Source organism: Mus musculus, chromosome 13 (assembly GCF_000001635.26).
Source record: "Mus musculus strain C57BL/6J chromosome 13, GRCm38.p6 C57BL/6J".
Taxonomy (NCBI): Eukaryota; Metazoa; Chordata; class Mammalia; order Rodentia; family Muridae; genus Mus; species Mus musculus.
Window position 1 is genome coordinate 107413668 of NC_000079.6, and position 10331 is coordinate 107423998.

At 39.1% G+C, this 10331-nt stretch overlaps 1 pseudogene across 1 annotated transcript; it reads right to left on the minus strand.

Moving 5' to 3' along the window:
- Positions 1–495: 495 nt before the first annotated feature.
- Positions 496–1100, minus strand: Apoo-ps (apolipoprotein O, pseudogene; annotated as a pseudogene). Its single transcript, NR_004438.1, has one exon. The product of NR_004438.1 is annotated as an apolipoprotein O, pseudogene (transcript).
- Between the last annotated feature and the right edge of the window lie 9231 nt (positions 1101–10331).

Consider the following 10331-nt stretch of genomic DNA (forward strand, 5'->3'; position numbering starts at 1 on the left):
AATGTTTAAATACTCACAGTATCAGAAATGTAATACATATCTTAGTTGCCCATTAGTAGCTGGGGACAGTGGGGAGCAGTGAGCACACAGTTAAGTGAATACACCTCTTTTTGTCTTAGCTTTGGGTGGTGCACCAGTAGCCAGGTATTATCAGAACACTTGACAATATTCTTTTTTTTTTTTTTTTTTTTTTTGTTGGAATCTGGAGTTTAATTATGTACATAAATAGTGGTATAAGAATGAGGAGTTCTAAGGCTTGTACATTATTTCCATGTGAAAGATTGCAGATTAGTTGGCCTGTAATATGGCATCACCCAAAAGAGCAAAAAGGCTTAGTGTTGTTTTTCCTGAAGAAAGCCAGTTTACTATATCCAATACTGATTTCGCCATTTGTCTGTAGAAATACTGATTTACTGTCTGGAGTTTCCAATGTTTACCTATAACTGATTGAAATGGGCAGAGCATGGAGTTTTCTATTTATTTCCAGGTGAATTCTTCACATTTCCTGGCTTCTGAAAATTTTGCTTCCACAAATCTTCTATAACTATGTACCCTCGTAATCCCCAGTCATATAACTTCTCCCCAGTGATCTGGGCAATGGTGATGGCTTGTTGTGGGTAATAGACAGAGGCACCTAATCCCATGAAAAAAGGAGGATACACCAGCTTCTTTATTTTTGAACCTCTAGCAAAAAGGAGTCCAACAAAACCAGCAAAACCAATAACACCGAGTCTTGGGAAAAATCCAGGAGGCGCATTTTGAAGATAGTTATAGTTGTCTACTCCCCACTGGACAAAGTGATCCACCTTGGGTTTAGTATGGGAGTATATTTCCTGACAGAAACTTGTATATGGCTCACAATGATGTCGGAGTTGTGAGATGTTTTCTTCAAGTTGAGTCCTTGGCTCCTCCACATATTTAGATTGACCCTCAGGAACTGAGTAGAGTGAAAGCTCATCGATCTTCATGTAACTTTTGTGAGGCGAGTCCTTTTTGGGTGCTGCATAGACTCTGAAGGTGAGCAGGCTCAGGCTGGCTGGCCCCACAGATCTCTGAATTACCTTGAACATGTCGCTGGCAGCCGCGGCTCCGCCAGGGTCCGACAATATTCTTTAACATAGTTAATGTCCCCAGATGATCTTTCCAGTTCTGGATGATTGTAGGGGTGGTTCTGATGCTAAGTTCCTGTTCCCCAAGGTTCTTGATCTGTCAGTAAAGAAGCCATGGGCCAATTGCTGAGTGACAGGGATAGGTAGGACTTCCGGGTCCCAGGAAGTAAGCAGACAGATGCAAGGAGAGGAGAGACAGAGTTTGTCATACTTCTGAGGGGGAAAAGGTGATAAGCCATATGAGATCTGGAACAGAGTGACCTCACAGGCCATTTCTACAGGCAGATAGCTGGGGCTGGTTAGCTGGGACTAGATATAACTGAGCAACTAAAGTTAATGGCAGGTGGAGGGGTGCGGAGCTAAGAATATTGATAAGGGCACAGTTTTCCAGGCAGGAAATCCTCCAGCAATTATGTCAAAAAGCAAGGTGAAATTGAGATAAGACATGCCGTTATTTTTGTGCCCCTAAGATGAGAAAGGAAGGATTCTACCAGATAAATTATATAGTCTTCAAAGGTTTGTGCTGCTTTCCAACGATTGGAAGAAAGGAATATGTGCATTTCAAAATAAAATAGAGTAGATTAGGAAAAAGGCTCTTTATGTTTTTGTTGTTTGTTGTTGTTTTCTGTTTGCATGTTTTATTTTGTTTTGACAGTTTGACACTAATTAGAATACTCAGACTAGGGAACTTCAGTTGCCTCTATCAGATTGATCTATAGGCTACTCTGTGGGACATTTTCTTGACTAATGATTGATGAAGGAGGACCTAGACCACTGTGGGTGAGGCCACCCCTGTGAAGGTGGTCCTTGGTTATCTTGCCAGACACAGAGATTGAGCCGGTAAGCAGGATTTCTCCATGGCTTTTCTGCTTCAGTTCTTTCTCCATCCGTCAATGTTTTATCACACTAACAGAAACCAGACTAAGAGTATATTAGAATGCTATGGACTGTAATTAATAGAAACATTATTCAGAAATATGTTGCTTGGGCGCAAACTCCACCACCAGCCCCACAACACCCAGAGGCAGCTCCACTCCCAGGTGCTACAACACGTCCAGAATCAGAGGATCAGAGGTGAGGAGGACACAGCATCTGTTCCCAACACTGGGAGTAACTGGGACCATCAGGACCCATGCATGCAAGAACTCTGCCAGACCAATGGCACCAGTACCTTCTGGTCTGTCTGGGCCAGAGCCCTGAGCAGATCTTGGGTGCAAACTCTGCAGCCAGTCCCACAACACCCAGAGGCAGCTCCACTCCCAGGCACTCCAACACACCCAGGATCCCAGGATCCCAGCATCCCAAGAGCTTGGTCACACCAGGATCTCAGGGTCCCAAAGGCAGATTGACTCCCAGGAGCTCTGAGACACCCAAGATCTCAAGATCACAGGATCACAGGATCACAGAGCTTGACTTGGAGGAGTTCTGACACAACCAGGATCACAGGAAGGACAGGCTCCAGTCAGACAAAAGCCAGGGCAGGTATCACTAGAGATAACCAGATGGCGGGAGTCAAGTGTAAGAACATTAGCAACAGAAACCAAATTTACTTGGCATCATCAGAACCCAAGTCTCCCACCATAGCAAGTCCTGGATACTCCAACACACCAGAAAAGCAAGATATAGATCGAAAGTCACTTCTCATGATGATGACAGAGGACTTTAAGAAGGACATAAATAACTCCCTTAAAGAAATACAGGAGAACACAGGTAAACAGCTAGAAGCACTTAAAGAGGAAACACAAAAATCCCTTAAAGAATTACAGGAAAACACAATCAAACAGGTGAAGGAAAGGAACAAAAACATCCAGGATCTAAAAATGGAAATAGAAACAATAAAGAAATCACAAGAGGAGACAACCCTGTAGTTAGAAAACCTAGGAAAGAGATCAGGAGTCATAGATGCAAGCATCGCCAACAGAATACAAGAGATAGAAAAGAGAATCTCAGGTGCAGAAGATACCATAGAAAACATTGACACAACTGTCAAAGAAAATGCAAAAGACAAAAAGCTCCTAACCCAAAACATCCAGGAAATCCAGGACACAATGAGAAGACAAAACCTAAAGATAGTAGGTATAGAAGAGAGTGAAGATTCCCAACTTAAAGGACCAGTAAATATCTTCAACAAAATTATAGAAGAAAACTTCCCTAACCTAAAGAAAGAGATGCCCATGAACATACAAGAAGCCTACAGAACTCCAAATAGACTGGACCAGAAAAGAAATTCCTCCCATCACAGAATAATCAAAACACCAAATGCACTAAACAAAGAGAATTTTAAAAGCAGCAAAGGAAAAAAGTCAAGTAACATATAAAGGCAGACCTGTCAGAATTATGCCAGACTTCTCACCAGAGACTATGAAAGCTAGAAGATCCTGGGCAGATGTCATAAAAACCCTAAGAGAACACAAATGCCAGCCCAGGCTACTATACCCAGCCAAACTCTCAATCACCATAGATGAAGAAAACAAGATATTCCATGACAAAACCAAATTTACACAATATCTTTCCATAAATACAGCCCTACAAAGGATAATAGATGGAAAACACCAACACAAGGAGTGAAACTATACCCTAGAAAAAGCAAGAAAGTAATCTTTCAACAAACCCATACAGACATATTTCCACCTCTAACAAGAAAATTAACAGGAAGTTTCCACCTCTAACAAAAAAATTAACAGGAAGTAACAGTCACTTTTCCTTAATATCTCTTAATATGAAAATTAATATTGCCAACATATCCTAATTGATTGAAATTCAAAAATATGAGTAATTAGAAATTTGTCAGCTGTCAACCATAGTCTCTCTAATTTGGTAATGGAAGAAATAGGTCCAATACTGTACAACCCATATACACTTTCTGCTTGCTTGTATGTAACAGTGTCTTGCTGTGTACCATATAATGGTCTTGAAATCATGCTTCTCCTATCTCAGCCTCTCTATTAGTAGGATTGTTTACATACATATTTCAAAATTATTAATACAGCCAAAAGAAATGTAGACAATTAATTTGGGAGGTGGCTTGTAAGAGAACAGCAAAGAATGAGACTGAAGGCTTTGCTTGATACTTATAATCATTGTATCAATTTTGAAGAAGAGGACTTTATAAGTTACTCTTATTCTGAGATGAATGCTTTTCAAAATCATCACGGCCAATGAACCAGAATCTTACCCTCACCTAATGTCTGTGCCACCCTCCAAGCAGAACCATTGTTCATTGAAACAGTTGATGAATGACTTCATGGATAGACCATCTTAATACACACACCATTTCTTAACTGAATGTAACCTGTGGGATGAGAATGATGACAATCACTCAAGTCAAATAGCTTTGACCATAGCAGGAAATCTGTATTCAAAAAACGTGCTTACAACTCATTCCTTCACACAGCAGAAATGTCAATTCTTAGCTTATCTACTATGGAGGTAAAATCCTTTGGTGATGTGAAGGACATTCAAGTACAGCCTTATTACAATGAACTCCAATATTCAAAAACTGTTCTTATTTTGTGTTTGTACCTCAGTAAGAGCCAAGATTTTAAGCTCTACTAAAAACAAACCAACAAGCAAAAAGACTTCATCTATTTGTGTTCATTAAAAAAGTAATAGTGATATATTATTTTAAAATATCATACAGTTAATATATTTGGAGTTATTTAAAATTTATATTGAGAAAAATGTATGTGTTTTCAGTATTGCTGTAGACAAACATCTACATAAGACTGCTCAATTGATTGTTGTTTTATATCAAACAACTTTTTAAATATTCATTTTATAGTTACAATATTTTATAAATTTTAAAGAATATGATAAAAAATGAAAGTATTGCAGGTTTTGAAAAGGGGCTCTCTGGAAGGAGTTGGGGTACAAACGGGAAAGAAGAATGTGATGTAAGTCTATTTCCTCAAAATATGTCTTTAAAAGTTAACAAATTTGGATAAATTGAAATTATATATCTTTTGTCATCATAATGCAATAAAACTTAAAGGGGAAAAAAAAGAAAGATGTTGGCTTAGGTGAGTGTGATGACTTTTATATCTCAGTCCTCAGGAGGGTAGCGCAAAAGGAACACTGAAAGTTCGAGCATATATTTGGGGTCATGGTGTGTTCCAGGATAGTTTGCACTGAGATCTTGGCTCAAAAAACCGATGGGGGAAGGGTAGGAAGAGACAAGGGGTCAGGACAGAAGTTAGGGGGAGATTCACAAATGTTCGCTTACATCTTACACACCTGGTAGCTGAAATAAAGGTCTGTCTTTAGGAAGAAGCTGATGTTGTAGTTCAGTATTATCACTAAGGACCTCTCTCCTAGCTAGCATACAATCAGTTTCTTAGTAGATACAATGCAGAATCCAACAAGGAATGTGCTACAGAGTCCTGTGTTCATATCAAAGACAAATAGTTATATTTTTTAAATTGTGATAAAATTCCCTAGATGTCCCTAGAAGACTCCCTATTATATTCTCACACTGTCCATCCATCTCCAAATCGGATCAGAGCCCTTCCTTAGAAAAATTGCTGTTGAGATCTGCGTTGCCAGATGCAATAGTGGCTCTCTCATCTGGTCTAAAAAGCTTTATAACTTCCAAAAGGTCTCTGGAGCAACAGAGCAGGCCTGTCATTGTGTCTACAATGGTTTAAAAGAGCAAGAGAAGGAAACTACCTTGTTTTCCTTTTCATTACTGAAGAGCAGAGCAGGAGTCCTCAGAGCAGGAAAGGACTTACACGATCTAAATCTCCCTTCAGTACCATGGAGAGAGCATTCAGCCATCTTTGCTGTCTTGCAAAGAGGTAAAATGAGAAGGCTTTATCTTAAAGCCAACAGCAGTCAAACATTTGGAAAAAAAAAAAAAAGAGTGATAGTCATGGGAGTGACTCAGAAGGCAAAGACACTAGATTCCAATCCTGATGACCTGGGCTTGATCCCTGAGAGCCACATGCTGAAAGAACAAAACGGACTCTTACAAATTGTGCTCTGACCACCATGTACATCTACAAGTCCCCCTCCCCCATGCATACTCAGATAAATAAATGCAATTAGAAATTGAAAAATAGGGGTCCAGAGATATGGCTTACTGCACTGACTGCTCTTGCAAAAAAACAAGATTCGGTTGCCAGGCCCTACACAGTGGATCACAATCAACATTAACTCCAGTTTCAGGGCATCTGATGCCCTCTTCTGGCCTCTGGGGACACTGCATGCACATGATGACATATACACACCTGCAGGCAAAAACATCCATACATATAAAAAAATCACTACCAAAAACATTAAAATAGAGAGTGAGACTACTTGTTATGCTTGCCAAAAGTGGTTGTTTATATTAATTAACAAAGACTAAATGCAATTTGGAAATTCTATTTAATCTTCAGGTATACTGGACATATTTCAAGCATATAATAATTGTGTTTGGCAGGTATAAAGAACACTTCTACCATCCCAGAAAATGCTACTAGACCATGCTGATGTAGGTAATATGAAATTAAAATTTTAGTGCCTATAAATACAATGTTTTTGAACTTAGCCATGCTCACTCACATGTGTGTTTTGTTGTGTGTTGTGGTCATAGCTATTTTTACACCACAGTGGTATGAGTAGCTGGAAGGGAGACCCTGTAATCACAGAGCCTAAACTATGTGCAGTCTGATGTCTAAGAAAAGCCTAACTGATGTCAGGAATAGGGTAACCCCACCCACCAGATCCACTGGTATGGGAAGAGGTGTTAAGTGCACCCTTTCCCGAGTCAGTTGTGTAAAGATCTGAGGCAGGACTTGAAGAGTATTGAAGGGATGCTGGGAAGGCAAAAACAGAAAGGGATTCTGGGATGCCACCAGCAAGGCCTACCAGACCTGGATGGAAACACACTAATGCTTAACCTCTGTGTGGAAGTGAGTTCACAGGCTACAGAGTTTTTACTCACTAAACAAAGATGGTTTCTTGCCACAGCACTGAAACCTATTCTGAGTTAGTCACAAAACTGGTTTATGTTGCTGACCTCACTCAAGGCTTGTGCCATTTCAGTCATGGAAAATAAATTTTGTATTCACCTAGTGTCATTGCCACCCCTTGCATATTATACAAAATGTCATTCCAATTCTTTGTGTCACAACCTCCATTATCACGTTCTCTTCTTCCTACTCTCCCTCTTCAGCATCTCCCTGCAATGAGATAGCCACGTTGTTTCCTATGCCTTGCTTACATGTCTTCCTTTTTATTTATATTTATGTGTGTATGCATGTATGTCTGAGGTGTGTATGTGTATGTGTGCATGTGTGCATGTGTGTATGTTGTATATGTGTATGTGTGCATGTGTGTATGTCTGTATGTGTGTGTGTATGTCTGTATGTGTGTGTGTCTCTGTGTGTGTGTGTGTGTGTGTGTGTGTGTGTGTGTGTGTGTACGCGCCTTCATGAGTTTGTGTGTACCATCTGTGTACAGTGCCTGCAGATGCCAGAAGTCATTGCATTCCCTGGAACTGGAGTTCCAGGTGTATGTGAGTTGCCTAATGTGTGTGCTTGCAGCAGAATCCAGGAACTCTACAAGAGCCTTAAGCACTTTTAACTGTTGAGCCATCCCTTCAGCTTCAAATTTCTTACTTTAAAGAGGTTCCTGCCTAATTAACTTTGGTTGGATAATTAAGAAACCAGTTAAGATATGGATTTTTTTAAATTACAAATTATTGGCCTTTTAAACTATATAAATTTAATCACTATCTACTCATTAATTGACCCCCCCTTAGAATAAAACATATTCTAGCATATGCATAAGAAGAGATTTAGTGCAAGTTATTACAACATACATTTTTTAAATGAACTTTGCTTTTTAGAGTATATTTGACAGTACAATTGAGCATATTCCTGCCCTCACATCTGTAACCACCCCAATTATCACGTCTCCACACACACACCTGAATTACCATTCAGTTTTGAGAAATGATAAACCTTTATTAATTATCATAATCATCTGGGATCCACAGTTTGCAGAGGTGTTTAGTCTTGGTGTTACACCTGTTCTTGGTTCAAGAAAAAAACATCGACATCCATGTATCCACCATTATAGTAGCTCGAGAGTAGCTTCACTGTCCTCAAAATCCTCTGTTCTTGATTTATTCGTCCGTCTATCCTCTAACCTTGGGTAGCCATTGATCGTTTTAGTGTCTGTGATAATTTTATTTGTCAGTTTAACAGAATATGGATCCCCTGAGAGGTGGGAATCTGGACATATTTGCCAGGGCATTAGCTTAGAGTGTTATCTTGATTTTATTAATTAAAGTGGGAAGATCCAAGCACTGCAGGTAACACTATTTCTCAGCTGGGATTGTGGACTGCATGAGCAAAGAGAGCTGAGCAGGAGCATACGTTCAGAGTTCATTGCCCTCTGCTTCCTGACTGTGGACACAATGGGACTCACTCCTCCGTGCTCCTGCTGCCACGACTCCATGGATGATGGGCTGTACCCCGGAACTGTGAGCCAAAACAAAGCCCTTCTCTCTTAAGCTGCTTTTGTCAAAGTATTTTATCCCAGCAACAGGAAAAGTAACAAAGACACTGTCTGCATGATTCTGTCTTTCCAAGAGTGACAGACAGCTGGAATCTTTTTAGATTGGCTTTTTGCCTGATAATAGGCATTTAAGTGCCCTCCATGTCTTTTCATGGTTTGACAGACAGCTCATTTCTTTTTAGTGCTAAAAAATATTCTATCCTGGATAGACGAGTGCCACAGTGTATTTATCTGTTCACCCACTGAAGGACATCTTTGCTGCTTCTGACTTTCAGCAATTATGAACAAAACTGCTATAAATATTCATGGGTAGGTTTTTGAATGAACATGTTTTTAATTCATCCAGGTAGCTATCTAAGGTTTTGTTATTAGATTGCATGATGAGTATGTTCTGATTCATTTGATTTTTGGTGGATTTTATTTTAATTTTCTCTTCTTTCTCTCCTCCCTCCTTCCCCCCCCCCACACTTTCTTTCCTTCTTTCGTCAAGGTCTTGCTATACAGCCCAAGCTGACTCTCAACTTACCCTTGAACTTACGATTCTCCTTGTTCCTCTCAAACACTTGATTTACAGGCATTTGCCAACATGCATGCATAGAATACATTTTGTTTAGCTTTGTAAGTCACTACCAAGCTGCCTTTCAAAGTAGCTGTGCCAGTTTGCATTTTCTACCATCTGTACTATGCTGTCATTGGTTTTGAGATTATAGTATGATTACATCATTTTCCCCTTCCTTCCCTCCCTCCAAACTCATATATCCACTTTGATTTCTTTCAGATTCATGTCCTTTTTTTTTTTCATTGAAATGGTGCTTCGTTCGCCAGGCATGGTAGCACACGCCTTTAATCCCAGCACTTGGGAGGCAGAGGCAGGCGGATTTCTGAGTTTGAGGCCAGCCTGGTCTACAGAGTGAGTTCCAGGACAGCCAGGGCTACACAGAGAAACCCTGTCTCGAAAAACGAAAATAAATAAATAAATAAATAAATAAACAATATAAATAAATAAATAAATAAATAGATCAAATTGAGAAGAACTAACATCTTTGTAATAATTAGTATTTCTATCAATAAACATGGAATATTGCTTAATTTATTTAGCTTTTCATTGATCTCTTCATAGTCTTACACTTTCATTATATATGTATTTATAATATGTAAATATATAATATTATCTCACTCATTTCATTAGATTAAAATTTATATTTCAATTTACTGAGTGCTAATATAAATGATAGTATATTTTACATTTTATTTAGTTGTGGATATAACATGTAGGAAACATCTTACTTTTTGTACTAGTTATACATGCTGCTATCATTTATTATTTCCAGAAGCTTTGGCAATTCCTTTGGGTTTTCTGCATAATAAGCACACCGTCTTGGAACAAATGCAGTCTTACTTCATCTTGCCATTTAATAAACCTTTTATTTTCTCTTCTCATCTTATTGTATTAACTTGCACTTCTGATACAATATTGAAAAAATAGTGGTGAGAGGTAATATCTTGCCTTTTCCTAATCTTCATGGGAAAGCTTAAGTTTTTCAGAAATAAATTTGATTTGAGTTTCAGGGGGATGTTAGCAGTATAGATATACCCTATTAGATCAAGTATGGATGCCTATACAGGCCATTGTGTGAAGTCTGGATTGTGTGGGAGTCCCCAAAATGTTGGAGTTGCTGTAGCCACAGGATACCTGCCAAGTATAGCTGCACATAGAAA